Source organism: Heptranchias perlo, chromosome 4 (assembly GCF_035084215.1).
Source record: "Heptranchias perlo isolate sHepPer1 chromosome 4, sHepPer1.hap1, whole genome shotgun sequence".
NCBI lineage: Eukaryota > Metazoa > Chordata > Chondrichthyes > Hexanchiformes > Hexanchidae > Heptranchias > Heptranchias perlo.
The window spans coordinates 20,689,666-20,714,525 of record NC_090328.1 but is presented as its reverse complement, the minus strand read 5'-3'; the positions used below and the strand labels follow the sequence as shown (position 1 = coordinate 20,714,525).

General features: G+C 41.6%; 1 protein-coding gene across 4 annotated transcripts in view; it reads right to left on the bottom strand.

Moving 5' to 3' along the window:
* The window catches only part of LOC137320757 (teneurin-3), a 736,578-nt gene that overhangs the window by 584,533 nt on the left and 127,185 nt on the right, over positions 1-24,860 (bottom strand). For all 4 annotated transcript variants that reach the window (XM_067982528.1, XM_067982531.1, XM_067982534.1 and 1 more), the window contains exon 3: positions 8,265-8,342. The gene's annotated coding sequence lies outside the window, so the exon portion shown is untranslated. The remainder of the gene's footprint in view (positions 1-8,264; positions 8,343-24,860) is intronic.

Sequence of the window (24,860 nt, the reverse complement as noted above, 5' to 3'; positions counted from 1 at the left end):
GTTCTAGCTTTTGAAAAATAATATGCCAGTGCCTATAGCAGAGGAGAATTTTTTTTTATCCCATCATTTCCATGATGAGTAAACAGAGCCCACCTGGAACCAGAGACTTATCAATTAATCCTTTTGAAATCCACCACACTGTCTAATATGGGAAGGGGATCCAGTTCCTTGCTACACCAGCTGCATGTGCATTAAATCCCTTTTAGAACAATTTCACCCATGTTAAGGAGTGGATATGTGTTACCACAATTGTAACTTGTGTACCTTGACTCATCACTAACTGGAGCTCTTTTCTTTCTAGCTTGTTATAAGGATTCAGTTTGAGCTCGCATTAAAATGGCTCAGCCTCACGGTTCAGTGAAAGTGTCAGCAAGGATACTGGTACATAGTAACATAGTAATAGTCTGAGCAGGAGATCCTTGGTCTTTAATCCACCATCTGTTTCCTTACTGAGAGTCTGGAACTAATAGCCATGTATCCCATATCCTAACACGAATCCGTCCAGTCCTTTTTTAAAAACCTGCCGTTGTTTCCTGTTCCACAATCCTATCACCCTCTTACTAAAATAAAGTTAGCCTTACTTTCCTATTTTCTTTTTGACACCTTTAAGTTTAAGCTGTGTCCCAGTCCTCGAATCCTGTGCCTGACAGAAGGACTTTCTTGCATCCAAATTTTCCACATCCATGAATATCTTAAATGGCTCTATCAAGCACCCCGATCATAGTACCTCAAATACAGTCTCATCAAGGCTAGAGACAACTTCAAAATCACCTCCTTAGATTTATGTCATGACCTTATCCTCACTGACCGGGAATACTAAACTAATGGTGTAAACAATCCATCCATCAAAACGTCCAGGTCTCTTTGTCAGCCTGTTACCGCAAGCATTTAATAAATAACTCACATTCATACTTCGATTGTTGGCCTCATTGTCCCTAGGCTAGAGAAGGAAAAGGTCAACCAGCGTCCCCAATCCTGATCGCTATAGTGACCCTTGTTGTAAAATGCCTATTTGTGAACATCAAGTACATCAGAGTGTTGAGTTTGATACTGATGTTCCCATGGTCTAATAGCCTGTCACCAGTCACTGTTCAGACCAGTGGTACTTATAATATGGCCCTGGTCCACCTTGTAGCCCACTATTTCCTTGCCTGTGGCCCTCAAATGGACTGTTATTTCTTGTTTCTGTTGGCCTTCATTCAGAACTGCTTTGGGGTGAGGGGTGGGGGAAGAGAGTGAGAGATTAGTCAGCTCACACTTGAAGAATGACTACTCTGCATGGTACTGGAGTGTTGGTAACATCTATAGAATCATGCCCTAGCTTGAGCCTTCAGGAAGCAGGGGGAAAAAATTGGGGGAAAATGGACCATTAGGCAGAAAAACACTGTAAGATCGGTTTTCATCATCAGCACACATCAGGAAGTCGGCAATAAGTTTATTTTTGTCATTTTGGTTCCACTAATGTCCCGTTCCCGTTGAAAAATGGGGCAGTAGAGAGACCAAAATGGGGGCCAGTGTCCCGATGTGGTTTGATAATTTCTGTAAATCTACCAGTTACACATGAGATTAATTGGTCGTTTACCTATGGCTACTTGTAGGACATTGCTGGTGCAGAATGGCTGCCACATTTGCTGACCTAACAATCGATGTACTCTAAAACAAAAGTAGCTCATTGTGTGAAACACTTGACACACAAGACATGACAACCTTTTACAAAACTGTAATTATTGTTTCTCATTTACTATTACTCTGTTAATCGGATTTGGATATCCTCATCCTTGTTTACAAATCTTCCACAACATCGTCTGCAATCTCCTCCATTCTTATGCCCCAGTTCAGCCCTTCCATTCATCTGGCTATGACTTCTTGTGAATACCCCATCCCTTAATGATGACTGAGCATTCAGCTGTCTCGGCCCAACGCTTGAGAATTCTCTCCCTAAACCACTCAGTTTGTTACATCTCCTTCATCAAAACCTGCCTCTTTGACCATGCCTTCAGTTATCTACTCTAATTCTTCAATGTCAGTGTCATTCTGTGAAGTACTTTGGGATGTTTATTATGTTAAAGGCACTATATAAACGTAAGCTGTGGTGGTAGTCAGTCTAGACCCAGCTGTTCTATTCGAGTTTACACAACTACCATTCAGTATTTGACAGAAACCCAAACCCATCACTGCAAAAGTCATATCAGGCTGTACTCGGTTTGGCCTCTATAAATGGCCCATTGGGAGCATTCAGATTGCCAATGAAATAGACCAAACTCTATTCTGGATTTATTTAGCCAGTGAATCCATACAAATACACCCAGGCGAAATGTGTTGGAAGAAGGTGTATCATGAAAATTTGATACAGTCATTCTAATGTATTGCCACACTTCGAGGTAGCTTTCCATCAACTTCTACAACAGCAACAGTTACTGACTGTTTCAAAGCAACATTCTGGTGTTCACAGACAGAATTCCCATCAGAATACAATATAACATTTCCAAGCAAGTTGGCAGTGACCCAATCAGAGTGCACGGCCTGAAAGAAATGTGGGAAATAACACTCCCTGCAAGTACCTGTAATCTGTCTGGAAAGATGAAGAATGTGTAATGTGAGTTGAAGAGGGGTATTACTTAATTGAGGCGTAGTTTTTATTTGCAAAGCAAAAACCATGTAATATATTAATATAGACAGATGTGGATAATTTCTTTTAAAACAGACAATTTATTTTGCTTTGAAGATTTAGGAATTTGATCCCTGAACTCAGCTGGTCCTACCTTTCTCTGTAATGATATCTGTTAGACAATTTATCTAGCTAGTGCGGACTAGTTCCACGTTAGACTGGGAGTAGCATTCATTGAAATAAATATTCCAACAGTCTTCCCTGAGTTCTCTGATCGTTTTAGACCCTAAACGACTCTCGGTGTCAGAAGCAGGATATCGGAATTGTGACAGAAAATGGTGCGGCTGAAACCACCTGAACCTTCAAGGCTAGAAGACTCTGTGAGTGAAAATCGGTGAGGTTGGAAGCAGCGCAGTTTTTCCATCTGTACCTGACTGCTGCTGGGGCTATGAAAAACGTTGAGAAGCCGTAATTTTTCCCTCATCCTAAACACGTTTGGACAAGATGTTTTAGATGTTTCCTTACAGGTGTAGATAGACCCTTCACAAAATACCCGAAATGCTAATATTCTCTTTTCAGCTGCTGATCGACCTGCTGTGTATTTCCAGCATTTACAATTTTTATTTCGGAAACATTTACATTTTTTTTCTTTTTAAAAGGATAAACTTGATGTGTTTTATCAATGTTTTGAAGCCTACTTTAGGCCACATAAGAACATACTGTTAAAGACATAAGATTAGTCCTACGGTGCAGTTAAGAGTCAACCACATCATTGTGGGACTGGACTGGAGTCAAATATAGGCCAAATCAGGTAAGGACATTTATGAACCAGTTGGGTTTTTACAACAATCTGTCAGCTTCATAGTCACTGAAGCCAACTTTTTATTTCCAGACTTATTAAACTGAATTTAAATTCTCAAACTACCAATGGTGGGATTTGAAGTCGCATTCTCTGGATTATTAGTCCAAACCTCTAGTCCAGTAACATAACCACTACACTGCTGTACCCACTAAGTTTGGATTACTGGCTCCATTAAAATAGCACAGGAATTTATACAAATGTGTTAACACTGCAATAAAAATAGTGCAGAGAGGAAATTAAATCTGCAGCTGGTTTAATGAAAAAGGTGAATGTCGTGACAGTAAACTAGACAGGCATGGCTAATGTTTTTATAAACACGCTTCAGTCCCTGCTGTGCACAAGGAAACAACTGTGAAAAAATGTAGGAAGCATAATTATTTGCCTGTACTTAAACCACCTCCAGTGTCACAAATATCTTTCTGCAGGTGCTGACTCAACCAATGGTAATTATGAAGAACAGTATTTTTTTCATGGATACAGTGGATGACGTTAGCAGTACCAGAAGTGATTTATAGATAGTGTCCATGAGTCTTAATGGAAGTGTCATACCCCTGAAGCTAGATGCAGGAACTATCTAGTAATAACATTGGATGCATAGACCATGACAAGTGACAAAAGAAACCAGAGCTGAGAACCACCTCAATTAAACTGAAAGCATTTTATGGTCATGACACATCAATGCTGGGCCAGTGTAATAAAATAATAAACACAGGAACATAATGCATTATTTACCGTTATCTGTGCTGATCTCCAATCTATACTAGGTCTCCAGAAATGAATGTGGTGGTGAAGTGATTGTTTTCGGTAGATGCTCTCTTGAGATACTTTGGGTGGGGGCATGGGAAACAATGGAGAAACTTTAGCTTCAAGTGATTTGCTGTAAGGTCTTGTTTTTTTCCTGGAGAGCATAGCATAAAATTGTACGACAATGCACAGCCAATAGCTGAACCTTGTAGGAAGTTATCTCTTGCTCTGAAAACTAAACTCGAAACAGAATTAAAGCGCGTGGAATCACTGGACTATAACACTGTAGTGCCGGTTCTTTGACCAATGTTCCCTTCGAGCAAGATTCCCCAACGGGAGCACAGGATTGCTAAATTTAGCCTGAAGTGTTTCCCAGCTGAGAGGCATCCAGTGGATTTGAAGCACAATACTTCGATGGTACAAATTTGCACCCGTGTACCTTCAATGCAGTGTTATTGCTACCTCCATGTTCCACTTGGAATCTTCAGTGTATCAGATCGCATCGTTCTTTCATTGTTTCAGCACACAGATGACGTTGACACACGACATTGTTTGGAATCTGCTTAATACTGATTCACACTGGAACATGTGTGAGAAAGAGACGGGAAGAGAAGTCTGAAGTCCTACAAAGACCCTCTTGCATCCTGTGTGAATGAGCTTACTTTCACAGAAGACAGAATCACAGAATAGGGGTGAAACCTGACAGTAAGTAAGTTGAGGGAATAATTAACATGGACAGACCCACTGCAAAAAAAAAGCTACTACAATGATTTCTTGGGATGGCAAATTACTGAGGAGATACATTCCACAGACTCAATAATGATCGATATGCGAGTAGGAAAAATTATGGTAAAAGTTGAAAGATTTTATATTGCAAGCTTACTGTTTATCTAAAAAAGCCTACGTGCAGACGCAAGTCAAAGCGGGATAGGTGCTGTATCACTCCAGCAAAATGATGACTGGAAAGCAGTAGGGCACGCACTCACTCAATGACATTCACTGATCACTCATAACTCTCTCTATAATTATCCTACATACAGCACAATTCCTGTTCAGAAACCTTACTTCCTGTGTCACAATTTTGAGTCACGATTTTTATGTCAACATTTATGATGTGAAATCCAATGTAAACATTTTTAATTGGAAAACCCGATCCAAACATGTAAACTTTTCTCATGTAGAGTTGCCTGTCACAATGTAGTTGCAGGCTCAAGCCACATGGTGGCACTGTGGACAAGTCTCTCAACTCCCTTTCCCCCAACCCAGCAGCCATGTTGTTTTTCATTTGGTGTGAAGGTACAGTTGAATGTTTTTATTCACTGCATGTATTTCACTTTATTTTCTTGTTTTGTTAACTTTTTTCAACCAATTTCCACCACCACTGAACTTTTTGCCCATGGTTTGCTCTCCTCTGCTATCTTGCTTCTCTATTCCCTGTTGGCAGTCTGCTCCTGCAACATGCTGAGCTCCCTCTTCCCCTGCTCCCTCTCCACACAATGCTGAGTCTTCCCAGTCTACCACTGCTCCGCTGTCCCTTGGCACACACTTACAGGCCTGATGGTCCCTCCATGGCATCCTTTCCATTTCTTCTTAGCACCCCCACTACTGCCCCCCGCTCCCTCCCCCAAGCTGCAATTGAAAAACTTGTTTCTGGACATCACTGAGAACAAGCTTTTGAAATGATCAGGATTCCCTAAAGGGCTTATGCAAGACTTTGGGAGAGGCCCTGTTATTTAATGCATTTCCAGTTTTAAGTAACAGGGCCTTCCCCAAAGTTGTGGTGAATCCCTTTAGGTAATCCTGCCCCCTGCACTTCAAACGTCAGTAACCGGTGAAGGCCTGGAACAGGCTTTGAATTACAAAAGAGACATTTCCTTAAGGGCTCACCCATAACTTTGGAGAAAGCTACTGTTATTTAAACTGGAAAGGCTTTAGATAACAGAGGCTTTCCCTAAATCTGTGAGTGTGAGGGGAACTGCATGTTCCTGCTCGCTCCTTCCACCCCGAGGGCCTGTTTCCTCATGTTCCTTCCCCTTTCACTGCCTTCTGTCCAACGCGACTGATCATCCCTCTTCCTCTTACAGACTTCTGCCCCGAGTGCCCGTTTCTTTCGACCCCTGACTCTTTCCATCTCCTGCCCCAAGCACTCGGAGCGCCCATTCCTTCCTGACACTCACCCTTTCCTTCTCCCTCCTACCACCTCTTGCCAAATTCCATCCCGATTGCCGCCTTGTGCTTAGCACCGGGGAATAGGGCCTGTGGTCTTGCAGCTGAGAAGGTGTGCATGACCTGCCGGCTTCCACCACTGTTCTGGATGCCTCTTTCGCCTTGGTGCTTTATAGTCACCGCTATGGAATTCTGCCATCCCTGCCAAACCAGCCACTACCTTTCCCCAAAAAGACACAAAAGAGAGAGAGGGAGAAAAACTAAAAAAGGCAGAACAGAACAAAAAGAGAAAGAGAGAACCAGAAGGAGAAAGGGACAGAGAACCAGAAGAAAAGATAGAAACAGAAGAGGAGAGAAAGGGAGAAGTTGCAATGCATATAGGTAAGAGAGAGACTGTATCCTCTGATTTAGCAATGTTACGAGAACTTTTAGTGACATATTAAAGTTGCGTGTACCATGCACTTCTGTAAGCATCACACTCAAATGTATTTTCTGACTCACCGTGAGCAATACTACAGGAGATCAGCATATATATGTGGATCAAAATCAAAACTGATCAATCATAAGTCACTATTTTTTTAAATCACTCCATGATTGTCCGTAAAGAATAGAAAATTACAGAAATAGGAAGTACGTGACGTGCACGTCTGGCAAATGAATTTACGCAGCTGATAGCTTGGCGTGAGACCCTGGTAAAGATTGTCAGAGTGCCAGTGATGATGAAGTAACAGCATATGTGCACAGCTTGAAAGCATCATTCCCAATGTCTGAAGAGAGACTTGAGCAAATCAGGCAGGAGACCGTCGAGGACACAAATAATGCAGATTCTCCAAGAGACTATGCAAAACGGATGGCTGAAGCGAAAGCAGTCCTGCTTCAAGCCCGATTAGAATTACAGAGGCGACCTCTCAGCGATCAACTATTTAGTTTTCAGAAGCAACAGAATGATACTTCCTTGCAGTCTGCATTTTAAAAAAGTTCACGTGGGATGTTTTGGCATTGAGAAATGCAAGCAGAGCCCATGAGGTTCAGTGTTGGCCAAGACTAGACTAGGATATAAGCAATCTAATACTTCATGTCTCATTTATCAGCAACAGGAACAGGCCTGTTAACATCAGACCATGGCAGAAAGTTGCTTCAGATCTCTTGGAATACAAAACAAGGACTCAGTAGTCATGGACTGTTATTCCAATTATCCAGCAATCTGCTCTTTGACAAATACCAGTCAGAAACTATTCATTCAAGCAATGAGATCAATATTCTGGGAAAAAAAATGATAAACCAGAGGTCCTAAGCAACGATGGGTCTTGATAATATGACATTTTCTACGTTTGTGGAAGAGTTGAAATAGTTTCTCTCTATCTACCCTATCAAATCCTGTAATCATCTTAAACACCTCAATTAGATCACTCCTTAATCTTTTTTAATCAAGGGAATACAAGTCTAGTCTATGCAACCTGTCATCATAAGTTAATCCTCTAAGCCCCGGTATCATTCTGGTGAATCTGTGCTGCACCCCCTCCAAGGCCAATATATCCTCCCTGAGGTGCGGTGGCCAGAACTGAATGCAGTACTCCATATGCGGTCTCACCAGAGCTTTATATAACTGTAGGATAACTTCCACCCCTTTGTATTCCAGCCCTCTTGAGCTAAAGGCTCACGTTCTATTAGCCTTTTTGATTATTTTTTGTACCTGTCCACTAGTATTTAAGTGATTTCTGTACATGGATCACTAAATCTCTCTACTCCTCCACAATCCTTAGCTTCTTATCATTTAGAAAATACTCTGATCAATGAAGCACAATACAATGAAAATGTTGGGTTCTAATTCATGGAAGTGAAAGGCCTCAATATACCACAGTCCAACACTGACAAGAATCCTACCTTGTTTCTGTTTGAAACTTCTTAATGAAACTTATTTTCATCCTGCTTTGTTATCAGCATTGGAGGAGTCAATAAAATCTGGAATACAAAGGAAAGGACATCACACTATACAACTGCTTTCTCATCTCAAAATAGGCCCCCCACTGTAAAAGTCACAAAAAACTCTTGAAAGGAATGCAGAAAAACACATGACCAATTAAACTTATGTTTTTAAAAGTGATATCTGCTATTAAATTTATCTCACTATTCCAAATATGTAGAATAATAATGTTTACAGTGCAATTCTTCTTTAACGTGTCATAATAACACTGTCAGAAATTTCATTATATCAGGTGCCAGATGACTGAGCATCTCTGAGAGACATATTGATGGAATGGAGAAGGCAGCAAGGACAGGTTAAGTTACAGTGAAAAGCTGGACTTAGCATCACCCCCACCATGTCTTTTCAGGTTCTGAGATGGACCTGAAATGGAGCGGGCATGTTGTGAACCAAACTGCAAGCTCGAGATTTTCTTTTCTGCGGCTGAAATAGAAGGAGTGCACTTTAAAAGTGCAGTTCAGGGAGTCAGTCAGTGAGCAGACACAGGTCAAGCACTTTACTACTGGATGCGCTGCTTCTCATCAATTTAAAGGCACATGCTTGATTCCTTATGGACCAACACTGAAAGGTTAGTGCTTGAATTTTTCACTTATCAGCAGGTAACATGTTCTTTTAAATAACAGAGGTGTTCTATTCAGTTGCAAAACAACTGAAGTGGGAAACTGAAATCTCTCTACTATCTGCAGGTTTTCGACTGTGCCTTTTTTTACAATGTCTTGCAATACAGATGCAAATGTAGCGCTGTACCCTGAAGACTCATTCCTCTTCCAGGTATTGGTCATTATATCGAGAAACAAAATGTACCATCTCTGCACATGAAAAATTGGTGCAAATCCCCAATCTCCGAAAGCTCAGCAAAAAGGCACAGATGCTTTTCCTGTCTTTCTATTGAAGTGTCCTAGACCAGACACCATACAGCACAGATTAGCTGTAGTCTCCAATTGCTATTCTTATCTCAGAGTGTAGCAAAATATTATTTTTGTGATCCTTGAACCCAAACAATTGTGGGCACAATGATCTGAGTTGTTCAGAGCAGTGGAATTCTCATCGCTATTCCAATCGGCAAGGTTAAAAACAACCTGAACAAGTATAGTGCTTGCATTGGAAATCACTCCACGTCTCTTCATTTCTGATCGTTTTGGCTGTGAGTTGACACATAAACCCGCAGAACTCTAGAATCAGGTGTCAGGTAAAACACCATCTCCCTTTGAATTATAACAAGCATGTGTGTCAGCTTGGCTCAGTGGTAGCATTCTCACTTCTGAGTCTGAAGAACATAAGTTAAGGATTTATTCACATAATCTAGGCTAACAATTCATTGCAGTACCTGTGCAGGACTATCAGAGCGTTGTCTTTTGGTTAATCCGTGGCTCCATCTGCCTGTTCAGGTGGATGTAAAAGATCCGATGGCACAATTTGAAGAACAATAGAGGAGTTCTGCCGGTGTTCTGGCCAACATTTATCCCTCAACCAACACCACCAAAAACCAGATTAACGGGTCATTTATCTCATTGCTGTTTATGTAAATTATCTACCGCATTTGCCTAAATAACAACAGTGACTACACTTCAAAAAGTATTTCATTGGCTGTAAAATGTTTTGAGATGTCCTGAGGATGTGAAAGGCACTATATAAATATAAGATCTTCTTTGCAAACCATCACCAGGTCTACTGCTATTTGCCCTGTAGTATCTAAATTTTTTCTTAATCCTTTGACTCAAGGAGTTGCATTTGTTTCTCCACTGTTATGCTGTTCCCCACTGTAAGCGATACAAGGGTAAATTCACTGATCTTGCTCAACGAGTGGAGCCTCGAGTTTGAATGAAGTGTAGGTTGGAGAATCGGGACGACAGTATTATAGCCTTATCTCTGGACCGCAAGGCCCTGCTGGGAGCATGGGATTGGAGAATTTGCCCGACACTACAGCGACTTGCGTTTATAAAGCACCTTTAAAGTAGTAAAACGTCCCATGGCTCTTCACAGGACCGTTATCAAACAAAATGTGACACTGAGCCATATAAAGAGATATCAGGACAGGTGACAAAAAGGTAGGTTTTAAGGAGTGTTTAAAAAGAGAAGAACGAGGTAGAGAGGCAGAGAGGTTTAGAATGGAAATTCCACAGCTTCGGGGCCTATGCAGCTGAAGGCACGCCTGCCAATGGTGGAACGATGAAAATTGGGATGTGCAAGAGGCCAGAATTGGGAAAGCTTATGTCAGACACCAAGAGCTCAATACTGCAGAAAGTCGAAAGGAGTATAGAAAGTGCAAGGGTGAAATTAAAAAGGAAATTAGGAAAGCAAAGAGAGGGCATGAAAAAATACTGGCAAGTAAAATTAAGGAAAACCCCAAAATGTTTTATAAAGAGCAAGAGGATAACTAAGAAAAGAGTAGGGCCTATTAGAGACCAAAAAGGTAACGTATGTGTGGAGGCGGAAGATGTGGGTATGGTTCTTAATGAATAATTTGCATCTGTCTTAACAAAAGAGGGGACGATGCAGAGATTGTAGTTAAGGAGGAGGAGTGTGAAATATTGGATGGGATAAATACAGTGAGAGAGGAAGTATTAAAGGGTTTAGCATCTTTGAAAGAAGATAAATCACCAGGCCCAGATGAAATGTATCCCAGGCTACTGAGAGAAGCAAGGGAGGAAATACCAGAGGCTCTGACCATAATTTTCCAATCCTCCCTGGCTACAGGCTAACTTTGTACTGTTGTTTAAAAAGGGAGAAGGAGAGAGACCGAGTAATTATAGGCCAGTAAGTCCAACCTCGGTGGTGGGCAAATTATTGGAATCGATTCTGAGGGACAGCATAAGTCGTCATTTAGAAAGGCACGGGTTAATCAAAGACAGTCAGCATGGATTTGTTAAGGGAAGGTCGTTTCTGACTAACTTGATTGAATTTTTTGAGCAGGTAACAAGGAGGGTCGATGAGGGTAATGCGTTTGATGTAGTATGCATGGATTTTAGCAAGGTTTTTGACAAGGTCCCACACAGCAGACTGGTCAAAAAAAGTACAAGCCCATGGGATCCAAGGGAGAGTGGCAAGTTGGATCCAAAATTGGCTCAGTGGCAGGAAGCAAAGGGTAAAGGTCGACGGGTGTTTTTGCGACTGGAAGGTTGTTTCCAGTGGGGTCCCGCAAGGCTCAGTACTAGGTCCCTTGCTATTTGTGGTATTTATTAATGATTTGCACCTGAATGTGGGGGGCTTGATCAAGAAGTTTGCAGATGATGCAAAAATTGGCTGTGTGGTTGATAGTAAGGAGAAAAGATGTAGACAGCAGGAAGATATCAATGGACTGGTCAGGTGGGCAGAAAAGTAGCAAATGGAATTCAATACAGAGAAGTGTGAGGTAATGCATTTGGGGAGAGCAAACAAGGCAAGGGAGTACACAATAAATGGGAGAATATTGAAAGGTGTAGAGGAACAATGGCACCTTGGAGCGCATGTCCACAGATCCCTGAAGGTAGCAGGACAGGTAGATAAGGTGGTTAAAAAGGTATACGGGATACTTTCCTTTATTATCCGAGGCATAGAATATAAGAGCAGCGAGGTTATGCTAGAACTGTATAAAACATTGGTTAGGCCACAGCTTGAGTACTGCATACAGTTCTGGTCATCACATTACAGGAAAGAACGCTTTAGAGAGGGTGCAGAGGAGATTTACGAGGATGTTTCCAGGCCTGGAGAATTTTAGCTATGAGAAAAGATTGGATTGGCTGTGGTTGTTTTCCTTGGAACAAAGGAGGCTGAGGAGAGATTTAATTGAGGTATATAAAATTGTAATGGGACTAGATAGAGTGGATAGGGAGGACCTATTTCCCTTAGCAAAGGGGTCAATGACCAGGGAGCATAGATTTAATGTAATTGGTAGTAGGATTAGAGGGGAGCTGAGGAGAAATTTTTTCACCTAGAGGGTGGTGGGGTCTGGAACTCACTGCCTGAAAGGATGGTAGAGGCAGAAACCCTGAACTCATTAAAAAAGTACTTGGATGTGTACTTGAAGTGTCCTAACCTACAGAGCTACGGACCAAGTGCTGGAAAGTGAGATTAAGCTGGATAGCTCTTTTTTGACTGGCATGGACACGATGGGCCGAATGGCCTCCTCCTGTGCCGTAACATTCTATGATTGCAGGAGCGCAGAGATCTCGGATGGCTTTAGGGCTGCAGGAGGTTACAGAGAATGGTGAGGTTGTATTTATGCTTCATGAAGCCTCAAGGCACAGTGCACAATGTGGGCATCGCTGCACAGCAAAAGAATTAAATTTGGCTTTACATTTCCAAATGCGACATCCTAACAGTACTTCAGTAAAGTGTATTTAGTGCAGGTGTAATTACCTTTAAAGCAATCTTGAATGAAGGCACAGACAAACCAAATCTTCAGTGTAGCTCTATGCCCTTTGGCAAGTGACCAGATTTGAAATAATGAAAGCTCTTATATGCAGGTTCTTGAAATGTTTTTCCTGCAGCCAAGGCAGTGAAGACAAAACAGACACCACATCCTGAAGGTGTGGCATGTCTGAGTGCATGATTGTGAGCCAGCATTGTTATTTCTTGGGTTGTGTGTTCACACGTGTCTTACAATGCTTTCCTTTGTAATGCAACACGACAACAGTTCTTTCTTGAATATTAGGCTGCGGAAACAAAGCCAAGTACCTGCCGGAATAATTTTTAGCGTTTAGGGCATGAAAGCAATTGGTGCACAGATGAATGACTTCCATTGTTAACAAGTGCTTGCAGGACTATATGGGAGCCAAGTAACGCGCCATAGCAACAGGCCATGCCTGCATTACCCTGCCATTCTGCAGTCAACAGAGAGTGAATACTCATAAAACATTCAACATCTATTCAACACATTGACATATAGGGACACTTGGAGGCTTTGAAGGAATAAAAGACAGCAATGGGTTGTATCTAACTGTCTCACCAATCATTGGCATCTACCAGTTTATAGAAACCAGTACAAAAAAAATCTAATTTCTTTAACTGATAAAAATAGTCAAAAGTGTCAAGATTTGGCAGCACACTCATGGATTTGGAGATTACCACATCTATTTGTTCGGTGGAATGTATCAATTTTCCCGTGCCAACAATCTGAAAATCAACCTTTTATATAAGATGCATCAACTGACTTATAACTGAAGGCGTCGGAGCTTAAGGCTACACTCTACTATAGAAGCTGTTATGAATTCAGTAACGGCATCAATATAGTCCAGTACAAAAAAATGCACAAATGATTTAAGTAGAATATGAAGGCAAGTCCTCACTTGTTTCTGGGCTGATTTTGTAAGTGTAACTTACAAGAATTATCCTATTCTGTGCAGTGAACTGCATGATAAATTGTAGGCTTTTTTCCTACTTTGATAACACTAAGCTTTAATACGTGTGTGTAAGGCAGCATAAATAGGTTAAGGTCATAGCAAGGCCCTTTTATTTGGGAAGTGAAATTTCTGGGAAAAATACAGGATAAATAAGATTCTTAACGAGATCATACTAAGATGTCCTTAATCTCGATCCACATAAAATACTGACCAGACATCGAATTGCTTGTCTATTCAGCTTTGTATTTATCAGGATATCGCTATAACAGAAATCCTGTATGATCACACAGGAGGCCGTATGTTAACAAACATTCAGTCAAGTTCCGACTTTGATTATTAAGGTGGATGTTAAATGCAAACCCACTGCTGTCGTCTGAACGTTGGCTCCTGGTCCAGCAACACCTCAAATTTAAAATTCTCATCCTCGTGTTCAAATCCCTTCCTATCTCTGTAACCCCGCCTAGCCCGACAACCCTCCGAGAATTCTGCGTTCCTCCAATTCTGGCCTTTTGTGCATCCCCAGCTTCCTTCGCTCCATCGTTAGCAGTCGTGCCTTCAGCTGCCTAGGCCCTAAGCTCAGGAATTCCCTCCCTGCCTCTCTACCTCTCTCTCCTCCTTTAAGACATTCCTTAAAAACTTCCTCCTTGACCAAACTTTAGGTCACCTGCCCTAATGTCTCCTTCCTTGGCTTGGTGTTAATTTTTTTGCCCCATTACGCTCCTGTGATGTGCCTTGGGAAGTTACACTATGTTAAATGCAAGTTGTTGTTATTGTACAATAACTCTTTTCCATCATTTAACAGCCCTCCAGTTTTCATATCGGGACCAAAGATAGCAGTGTCAAAAAAATAAGATTTATAGTAAGAAAAAGATATGAAGTTTGATTCACATCTCTGCTGTCACCCTTCATTCTACCGTCAATGCTGCTGCTATGGTAAGAACATAAGCTGCTCCAAGCTCTTACTGACCCCATACTGCTTCAATTCCACCTTTGTCGGATGACTTTGCACCCTTAAGTGATTTTTTTAAACTTAATTTCCTTCCCTTTTTTAATGTACTTGCCTTGGTCCATTTGTCTGTTCCTTCCCAGTACTGTACTGGAGGTCAAGACTGGTGCAAAAGTTACAATCCTCCGTGATCTCTGTGCTCCTCCAATTTTGGCCTCTTGTGCATCCCCGATTTCCATTGCTCCACCATTGGAGGCCATGCCTTCAGCTGCCGAGGTGCTACATTCTGGAATTCCCTCCCTAAACCTAGGTGCATCTCTACCTTTCCTTTAAGTCACTCTTGAAAACTACCTCTTTGACCAAGCTTTTGGTCACCTGTCCTAATATCTCTTTATGTAGTTTGGTGTCAAATTTTGCCCCATTACGCTCCTGTGAAGTGCCTTGGGATATTTTACGACATGAAAGGCGCTATATAAATGCAAGTTGTTGTTGTTGTTGTGGTGGTGGTGGTGATACAGTAGTCTGGTGGTTATCATAGTGGACGAGCAACCCAGAAGTAGGTGAGTTCAGAATCCCACAATGGCAAGTTCTGAAATTGAATTCAATAAATGTGGTAATTTGAGGTCTAGTACCAGAAAATGATCATGAAATCTGTCGGACTATGGTAAAAACCCAACTGGTTCACTAACGTCTCTCAGGAAAGGGAACCTGTCACTGCTATCCAGGCCGACATGTCACTCCAGTCCCACAAGATGTGGTTGACTCTTAATCCCCTCAGGACGACCCAGGATGGGCAATAAATACTACCTTGACAGCACCGCCTCCATCCCAAGAACAAATTTAAAAATGGGCACTGGTTTAGCACTGTCAGTATCTACAACAGGCATGTACTTACATTAACCTATTGGAGTTGAGTTGTTCCCCCAGCCATTTTGCAAGTTCAGGGAATGTTGCGTGTCGCAACCAAGTGAACTATTTTGCATATTTTAATGATCAGAAGCCCTATACTTTCCTATTAGGAAGTCTTTTCAACAAAACTATCCAACTGAAATAAAATTATTCATTTCAATACCATTGTAATTTATGGATTTATTTTTTCAAACATGTTGATATGAAAATTAATTAAAAATATTATTAAAGTTAGCAGAAATATTTAATAATAAGGGGTCTTGCAAATTTCCTAGACCTTGGGAGCACTGCATTTACATCTCAACTAATCAGCAACTATGGAATCATTTAATTTGTCCTACTGCTTTCTTATATTAAAGTACTTAATGATTCAAACATCTGGCCTGAACTACACACACATACATCAACCACTCCGTTTATCAGTTGATGTGGCAAATATTTTTCAATTACTGGTCCCACACCTTCAGTTTGCAATTGCCCTGGCGACAACCTTGAATTCAAGAGACTAGGGGGACTTGTTAACACGCCACCCATAAGTGACCTTTTATGTGCAGCATTCTTAGCTTTCAAGCAGGTTCATAAAGCTGTATCACTGCAGTAGTCCTGTGAAGCATAGCCACTAATAGAACTGATGTCTGAGAAATATGTTTAATGATGGTACAATCATTGGTCTCATTTTAAAAAGGTCAAATGATTACTTTTAAAGGTCGTCTCACAAAGCAACAGGTGCATGACATTTGTTAACTGGTTACATTTTTAAAAATGTTTTATTGATCAATGCAGCCTGTTCATCAAGAGTTTTATTTCATATCATAATACTGAAAGCTATGTTGTTTAAACAGAGATCGACTACCCGGACTTCAAGGGTTAAGTTACGAGGAGAGATTACACAAATTGGGGTTGTATTCTCTAGAGTTTAGAAGGTTAAGGGGTGATCTGATCGAAGTTAATAAGATATTAAGGGGAACAGATAGGGTGGATAGAGAGAAACTATTTCCGCTGGTTGGGGATTTTAGGAGTAGCGGGCACAGTCTAAAAATTAGAGCCAGACCTTTCAGGAGCGAGATTAGAAAACATTTCTACACACAAAGGGTGGTAGAAGTTTGGAACTCTCTTCTGCAAACGGCAATTGATACTAGCTCAATTGCTAAATTTAAATCTGAGATAGATAGCTTTTTGGCAACCAAAGGTATGAAGGGATATGGGCCAAAGGCAAGTATATGGAGTTAGATTACAGATCAGCCGTGATCTTATCAAATGGCGGAGCAGGCACGAGGGGCTGAATGGCCTACTCCTGTTCCTATGTTCCGATGACAAATACATTCTCCTGTATCATGTAACAGCTTAACCTGTAGGCTTGACTCAAACTATCTACAACATAGAACCACAAATCTAACTTTAAGAAAGGAAGAGCTTGCATTTATATAGAGCCTTTCATGGCCTCAGGATGTCCCAAAGTACTTTGTATCCGATGAAGCACTTTTGAAGTGTAGTCACTGTTGTAGGAAAACGTGCCAAATTGCACACAGCAAGATCCCACAAACAGCAATGAGATAATGGCCAGATAATCTGTTTTAGTGAGGTTGGTTTTGGGATAAATATTGGCCAGGAGTGTTATGGGGAAAGAGCATGGCAGTGGGACTAATTGGGTAGCTCTTTCAAAGAGATAACATAGGCACGATGGGCTGAATGACCTCCTTCTGTGCTGTATGATTCTACGATTCCAAGATGCTGGGGAAAACTCCCCTGCCCTTCTCCAAATAGTGCCATAGGATCTTTTACATCCACCTGAGGGGGCAAGCAGGGTCTCATCCAAAAGATGGCACCTGTGACAGTGCAGCGCTCTCTCAGTACAGCACTGAAGTGTCAGCCTTGATTATGTGCTCAAGTCTGTGGAGTGGGACTTCAACCTACAGCCTTCTGACCTAGAGGCAAGAGTGCCTTCAGATAATTCAATACTTTTCAGTCATATGGCAGATGTCTCATCTCTTTGGAATGCCTAGTCCTGATAAATTATGGATGGAAATCTTGAAAAAAATGGAAACTGTGGTGGAAGTTACATCACAAAATGGACCCTGGTTTGTGATGGCAGAAATAATGATTGTGTTGTTGAAGGAGCATAAAAGGAAGGCAGTAATGGTGCTCTCAGCTCTACTCCAATTCCTCAATTGTAGTGCAATGCCACTTTCCTTGCTCCATTTGCCCCCAGCCTCAATGTGTTGTTGTGCCACATGATATGCTGCTTCCTTCCCATTCTGATGTTCTTATATTCAAAATGAAGAATTTATATTTAACAGAAATCTAAATAAAAGCTTTGATTGAATCTGTTGAAATGGTACACTTGAGGCAAGAGGGGAGGGGTGGGCAACTTTATCAAATTGATTCGATTTGAGACGAGGAAATTTCCAATGCTGGCTCTTACTAAGAGACCAGTTGTCAGAAGATTTGCTTTTGAAAACTGACTTAGAGGCTGTTCACCATCTGAGATTCTTCTCCTCCTAGCCCTGAATTCAATTTGGCACTCCCTCTCTCCCCCATTTCATGCTGCCATCCTTTCCCCTCTTCCCAGTCCATGCAGGTATTCTTCTCCCCTCGCTACACCTCTGCCCCCCCCTCCAGTTCTTGCTGGCACTGTTCCATCACCTCCCAGTTCATGCTGATAATTCTTCCCTTCACCCCAGCTCATGCTGGCACACTTTCCACAACTCAGTTCACAGTGGCATTCTCCTCCCCATCCCTCATTTCAAGCTGACAATCTTTGCCCTTCCTCTCCCGCAGTTCAAGGGAATCTCTCCCATCCATCATGTTGGCACTTTCCTCCCCTCTTCCCTCACTGTTGCTTCCAGCTCCTATGCTATGCTACTGCTTGAGAGGATTGAACGCTGCAGCACACTGAGGGTGCAAATTCTTGATCTTGCTAAACTATTGTGAGCAGTCCCACCCACAGCATACAGTAGCATTCAATCCCCAGGACTGGCAGTAAGTGAAGGAGGAACTGGAAGTGGGAGTGGCACTAAAGAAAAGATGTACAGATTCTTGTCCTTAGAGTGTGAACAAATTGGCACTGCCCTCAAAACCACACACATGAAATGCCACTGATTGGCATGCAGACATTATAGGCCTTCATCCTAGGGTTCTCAATTTAGCAAACACCTGCCAAAGCAAGTGGTGTTGCTGTTGTGCTTCCAGCCAAGTAAATAATGAAGCTGTTTCAAAAAAGAATAAAGCTAGACATATTTAGAATCTAGGATAATAAGGGAAATTTAGGGATATAGTTGAGACCTTGTCTGGCATCTAAGGAGTTGTCTCGTACCCCAGGAGTTGGCTGAGTGTTTCTGCTCTTTCTGGCAGTCGAGCTTGTTACAGGGTGTAGCAATAAGGAAAGTCAGGAACTGACTTGCACTGACAAGCCCCTCAAAGAGCACTTACCTTCAGCAGTTAAAATTACAAAGCTTTTATGTGATCCAAATAAAACAGGAAGCACCTTTATCTAAGTAACATCTCTGGCCTTGGGTATGTTGAAACTGACAGGACACAAAGCCTCCAAGTGAGTCCACAAACTAACAGCAGCTTTTAAAAAAAATCTTTTGACAACTGGCCTCTTAGTAAGAGGTAGCGTTGGAAATTTCCTCATCTCAAACCGAATCAATTGGATTATGTTTGCCCCCCCCCCCACCCCTCCCTACCCTTGCCTCAAGTGTACTGTTTCAGCAGATACAATCAAAACATTTTTTTGAGAAAAGAAGTGGGGCTGCAGCCAACATGGCTTGGATTCAACTGCAATGACATCATGAAGAAAGAAGCCGAATCAGAGCAGTCAGAGCAGCTTAACACCACATTAACAATTAAAGTGTACAGTCAGCACTTAACCACACACCACTTTCTAAATTGTTCTCCAATATTCTTCCCTCCTCATGTCGATCCATTCTGTGCTGCAGTCCCATTGACGCTTGGGGCCCTTCGGTACGTTCAGCCTAAAAAGTGAGTGTTGGCAGGCCATCCGAATGTGGACGAGCACCGCAGCCAAATCGGATCCTCTCTACACTTGTATATGTGCCAGCAGGGGTCACTAGATGGCAATCAAGATTTGGAACCCTGGCTGGTTTTCCCCAATCTGGCGAAACGAAGATCGACTGCAGTGCTCTCATTGCTGATCTCGTCGAAGGTGACGAAACTAAGCAGAGACTTTAATCTGGGACTTTGTTGATTTTTATGATCCAGTACCACACATGGAATATTATTGTTTTCATAAAAGTGCAAAAACAAAAAATACGTGCTTTCACCCAGGTTGGTATCTTGACTACCATGTCTCTTACAAATGTAAGGAATCTTACAACACCAGGTTATAGTCCAACAGTTTTATTTGAAAATCACAAGCTTTCGGAGGCTTTCTCCTTCGTCAGGTGAGTGTGGAATTCCTTGAAGGTTACCGCATATATAGTCAGAGAACAATGTCTGTGTCGATATGCGCGATCTTCTTGGAGATCCTCTCCACTGTGAACCTTCAAGGAATTCAACACTCACCTGACGAACGAGAAAGCCTCCGAAAGCTTGGGATTTTCAAATAAAACTGTTGGACTACAACCTGGTGTTGTAAGATTCCTTACATTTATCCACCCCAGTCCATCACCGGCATCTCCACATCATGTATCTTACATGCATTAAGGTGGTAGAAATTGGGGGTCTTGGAAATGCAGCAGATAAACACAAAATGTGGAAAAGGCCACTTTCCCTTTGTTTTGCCTCAATACCAGCTGCAAACGGTGAGCAGCTCGGATCGCGATATCTGTAACCCTAAATTTAACCCTAACTCTGCTCCCTGCACATCCAAAAAAAATGAAGGAAGAACAGCTAACTTATCTTAGCTGCCAAAGATGTATCACTCAGTCTCAGCATGCATTCAAGCACCAGCATGGCTGGCAGTTGTGCCCATTCTTGTGCTTTTGCTCGCGTATTAAGGAACTGGATTCATATGCGTAATAATCGAGATCGCAGCTCACACAAGAAAATTAAGCTGATCACTTGGGTATGCTGGTTTATTATAATACAAGGAGAATAATAATTTTAAAAAGGTGTCAGTCTGCTTGTTCACAGAAGATCAAAGGAAAAATTTGCAGGGCTGTGGGGAAAGAGCAGGGGAGTGGGACCAATTGGATAGCTCCTTCAATGAGCCTGCACAGGCATGGTGGGCCAAATGGGGCCTCCTTCTGTGTTGTATGATTCTATGATCATTAAACCAACGAGCTACACCACTCAATGGAATTGAACTACCCAGGGGAGAAGAACCACAGGGATCAAACATTCCCTTAGGAACTGGGAGTTTGAAGGTAGTACCTCACTCTCTCTCTACATTGGTTTGCCCATAGCCCGCACGCACCATATCACTTCAGGTATTAAGAAAGTGCTTGTTGTGGTTCAGTTGAAAAGAAATTAGTCCAAAGTTATCACATCCACCATCAGTATAAGCTCAGAGCAGACTCCTAGTTCTGTTCTCATTTTTCCAAATACACTGGATTACATTCACTATTTCATACTGAACATTATAAAATTACATAGAACGTACAGCACGGAAACAGGCCATTCGGTGTATATGTTCCACACGAGCATCCTCCCTCTTTACTTCATCTAACCCTATTAGCACATCCTTCTATTCCTTTCTCCCTCATTTGTTTATCTAGCTTCCCCTTAAATGCATCCAAACCTCTAGAAATGAAACCCAGTCCTTGGTTTTGTTATTTTATGGCCTTATCAACCAGCGTCACGACTTTTGTGTATCTGTATCCCCAGAACCCTCTGCTCCTCTACCCTATTTAGACCCTTATTATCCAAGCAGTATGTGGCCCCCTATTCTTCCTACCAAAACGTAATACCTCATACTTGTCTATATTGAAATTCATTTGCCAATTGCATGCCCATTTTGCAAGTTGCTTTAACAAGGTACTTACAGGCGAACAGAATTTAAAATAAGTCATTAATCATTCAGCTTGGGGAATCACTTTATCAGAAGCTGTCAAATCCAGGCCTTTCACTGGCCTCTTGTGCTCTATCGTTACCCATGTGATGTTTGACATCTCTCACCCCCAACTTCGTCAATGACCATAACGGGTTATGGATTTCATCAGTTGTGATGTATCAGCGATTTGTAATGTTTCAGTTAGCAAGGGCCCCCTCCCACGCAAGACAATTGTAGCTCTCATGTGCGTAGCATTTCTTCTCAACAAGCGATGGATAACCTTGGACTTCAGATGTAGAGAACAAATCCGTGGTCTACTCAGTGGGAAGGCAATCGTGTGAAGGTTGGTGAAACGGTAGTGGAATGAGAGGTGACATGAAAGAATATAGAAACAGCTCACAGAGGCAGAGGATTCTGTTCTTTTAACTTCATAACATAGCTTTCAGGACGTGAAATACTCCAGATATTAAGACGTTCCAAAATATTCCAAGGAATAGTACAGAAAGCTAAATTTTAAATAATCATTTTCACTTTATAAATTGTCTAATAGAGGCAGAGACAATGGTAACATGTACTTTTAAGGTTTTTTAACAGGAACATTTGAATGTAATTTGCTGTTACCGGGTTCTACTGGTCAGTCTTCAGTAAGTCTTTATTATAATGTCTTTTCATAAACCTGGCTTGCAGGTTAGCTATGTGACCCTTCCAGCGTACAGTCTACATTAAAAGCTGTCACGTTCCTCTCCTCAGACTGTATCTCTTTCATGGAACAATTTAGTGATGCATTCCATTCCCTTGTCAGACTACAATCAGACAGAAACACGTCAGGAAAAAGAGACCTTTAACCTTTGTCTTTTTCTGTTTCAACTGCAAGCCCTCCTCTTCCATTTCATACTCTTCCAATTGCACAAACATAAGTTTCATTTGAACCACATTTGAATTTACAACCCCCTCTCCCCAAAACAAAACTACGTTCGAAATAGAGAAGAAAATTATTAGATAGTTTGAAAAAATAATTTCACCACTGAGCTTTAGCAACCAGAAAATGTGCTGTGGGTGTTGCAGCTTTTAAGTAACCATGGAATTATTTTAATGGAAGGGTCAGTTATCCTCATTATTACAAAAAAAATCATGTCAATTATTTAGGGAAAGCGCAGTGATCTAAAGTCACCCGGGGAAACAAGCCTATTATGTTTCTCAGTGTACCCGGCATTATAAAGAAATGGGTTCAGGCTGTTAGATGAAGGCAATATCCTATGATTATAGGCAAATAGATACAGCATTAGACAGATTGCTACAGCCAGCTTTGAGTCAAAAAAAGTCTTTCAAATGCTAACGTAAGAGTTAGGAAATTCAGATCCATTGAAGTACCTGAGTACAAACAGATAGGATGAATGCTCCTGTCACTGGTGACTATCACGTGGAATCTCAACCCAATTGTCACCGACTATACAGCACAAACTTGTCCATATCTTGGCAATAACTGCAAAATCTTACTCCTTCATGCACGTAGTCCTTTAAGACGTTCCTTAAAACCTACCACTTTGACCAAACTTTTGGCCACCTGTCCTAATATCTCCTTATGTGGCTCGGTGTACGATAATGCTCTTGTGAAGCGCCTTGGGCCGTTTTACTACGTTAAAAGCGTACTAAAAATGCAAGTTGTTGTTGTTGTAGTTACATCCTTCAAATATCAGGGATGCGACTGGTCGACCAGTATGATTTATAAACTGGGTTTTGCATTAATAAAACAGCTTTGAGTCAGAATAGTAACTTTGCAACAAATATAAATTTTCATTTCAGCTGCAGTGTTGGACTTCCAGAGCATCAGGTATAATAAACCTGCCTCACTCTTGGGGAAGGAATTGAGAGATGTGTGCAGAATCGTTCTGATAAAATGTGGCCTTCTTTGAGGTTTCCAGGGCAAAAGAAGAGGAGTTTTACACGCTCAAATTTGGTTTAATATAATGTAACTCACCAATCTAATTGCTCACCTTTAACAGTAATAACCACAGTAATAACATAAAATGTTGACAGCTTTATTCTACCATTGCCATTTACTTGAAAATACATTTACTGAGCATGCATTTGTACAAATAAAGATTTTCTTGTCAAAATGATTTCATGCTATTTGTCATCCGAACTGAATTCCTTCTATTGCATATTGAAGATAATTGAGAAAAATAAAGTCTCTTCAAAGAACTTCATCGTTTCATCCATTCTTAGAGAACTTATTATTTTCTTTATATCACCAATTTTCTCCCCACCCTTCCTTTCTCTACCTTCCCTTCTCTCCTGAAGGCACCGGCCCTTTTACCGGGGTACAGTAAATTCTTCCTTCATGTGTGAGCCCTGGCCCTGTGGGGATAATTTTCAGAGTTCACGCTCCCCATCCACAGCCTCATCCACCGGCAGTGCGTATCAGAAATCCGGGCAGGCCTTGCCCTCGATTTTCCATCCTTCGAAATGGATGGGAGTGCAAACTCTGAAAATGACCGGTTGAGTGGTGGTGGGCTGGTGTTGCGATGCGCCTGCTTGGCATCTTCAGCTTGCTGGCGGAATGGCTTGGGTCTCCTGTGGCAAAAATGGGGGAGCAGCCAAGGCGCTCCGCCCACCCGTTCTCCGCTGGTCGTTAAAATCGGCCCTCCCACTGTGTCGCGACAATTCTGGACGTAGCTCTGAATTCTTTCCCCAAGAGTTAGGTAGATTCATTGGAGGAGCTTTATCCCTGATTCTTTGGAAGCCCAGCGCTGCAGCTGGAATGAGAATGTATATTTGTTCCTAAGTTACTGTTCTAAATCAAAAAAGTGTTTTTGATTCAGAAGTTAAAAGATGTTTAAGGAATATAGGATCAAAAGTATGCCATTCAGCCCCAAGAGTCTGTTCCGCCATTCAGTTTGATCATGTCTGATTTGTATTTCAACTCCATTTATCCACCTTTGTTCCTTATCCCTTGATAGACACACCGAGCTGCATATCTGGAACCTTCACCGTGCCACTCGAAACCAGTGGTGTTCATTTTTAACTCTTTTTCTAACAACAATTATATGGTTGTAGTGAGCACAACCTCCTTTTAATGATGCGTGTTCAGATTAAATTTAGACTTTGGATTTGGAGGGTCTAAAATTCAATTTGTGGAATACATATTTCAATTAACATTTGGTGCTTCAGAAAAAAGACAGAGGGAACTGATTGATGCAACTGGTTAATCACTGGCTTTCACTTCTGGAACCTTTCATCTGCTGACTGTGAGGGTCCCATGTAAAATAAGTTTGGGCAGTCTCAATCCATCTCCTAGTGGGCATGGGCCAATAGCACATAACCCCACCTAATTCAACAACATCGGCTTTGAATATAAAGGCATTCC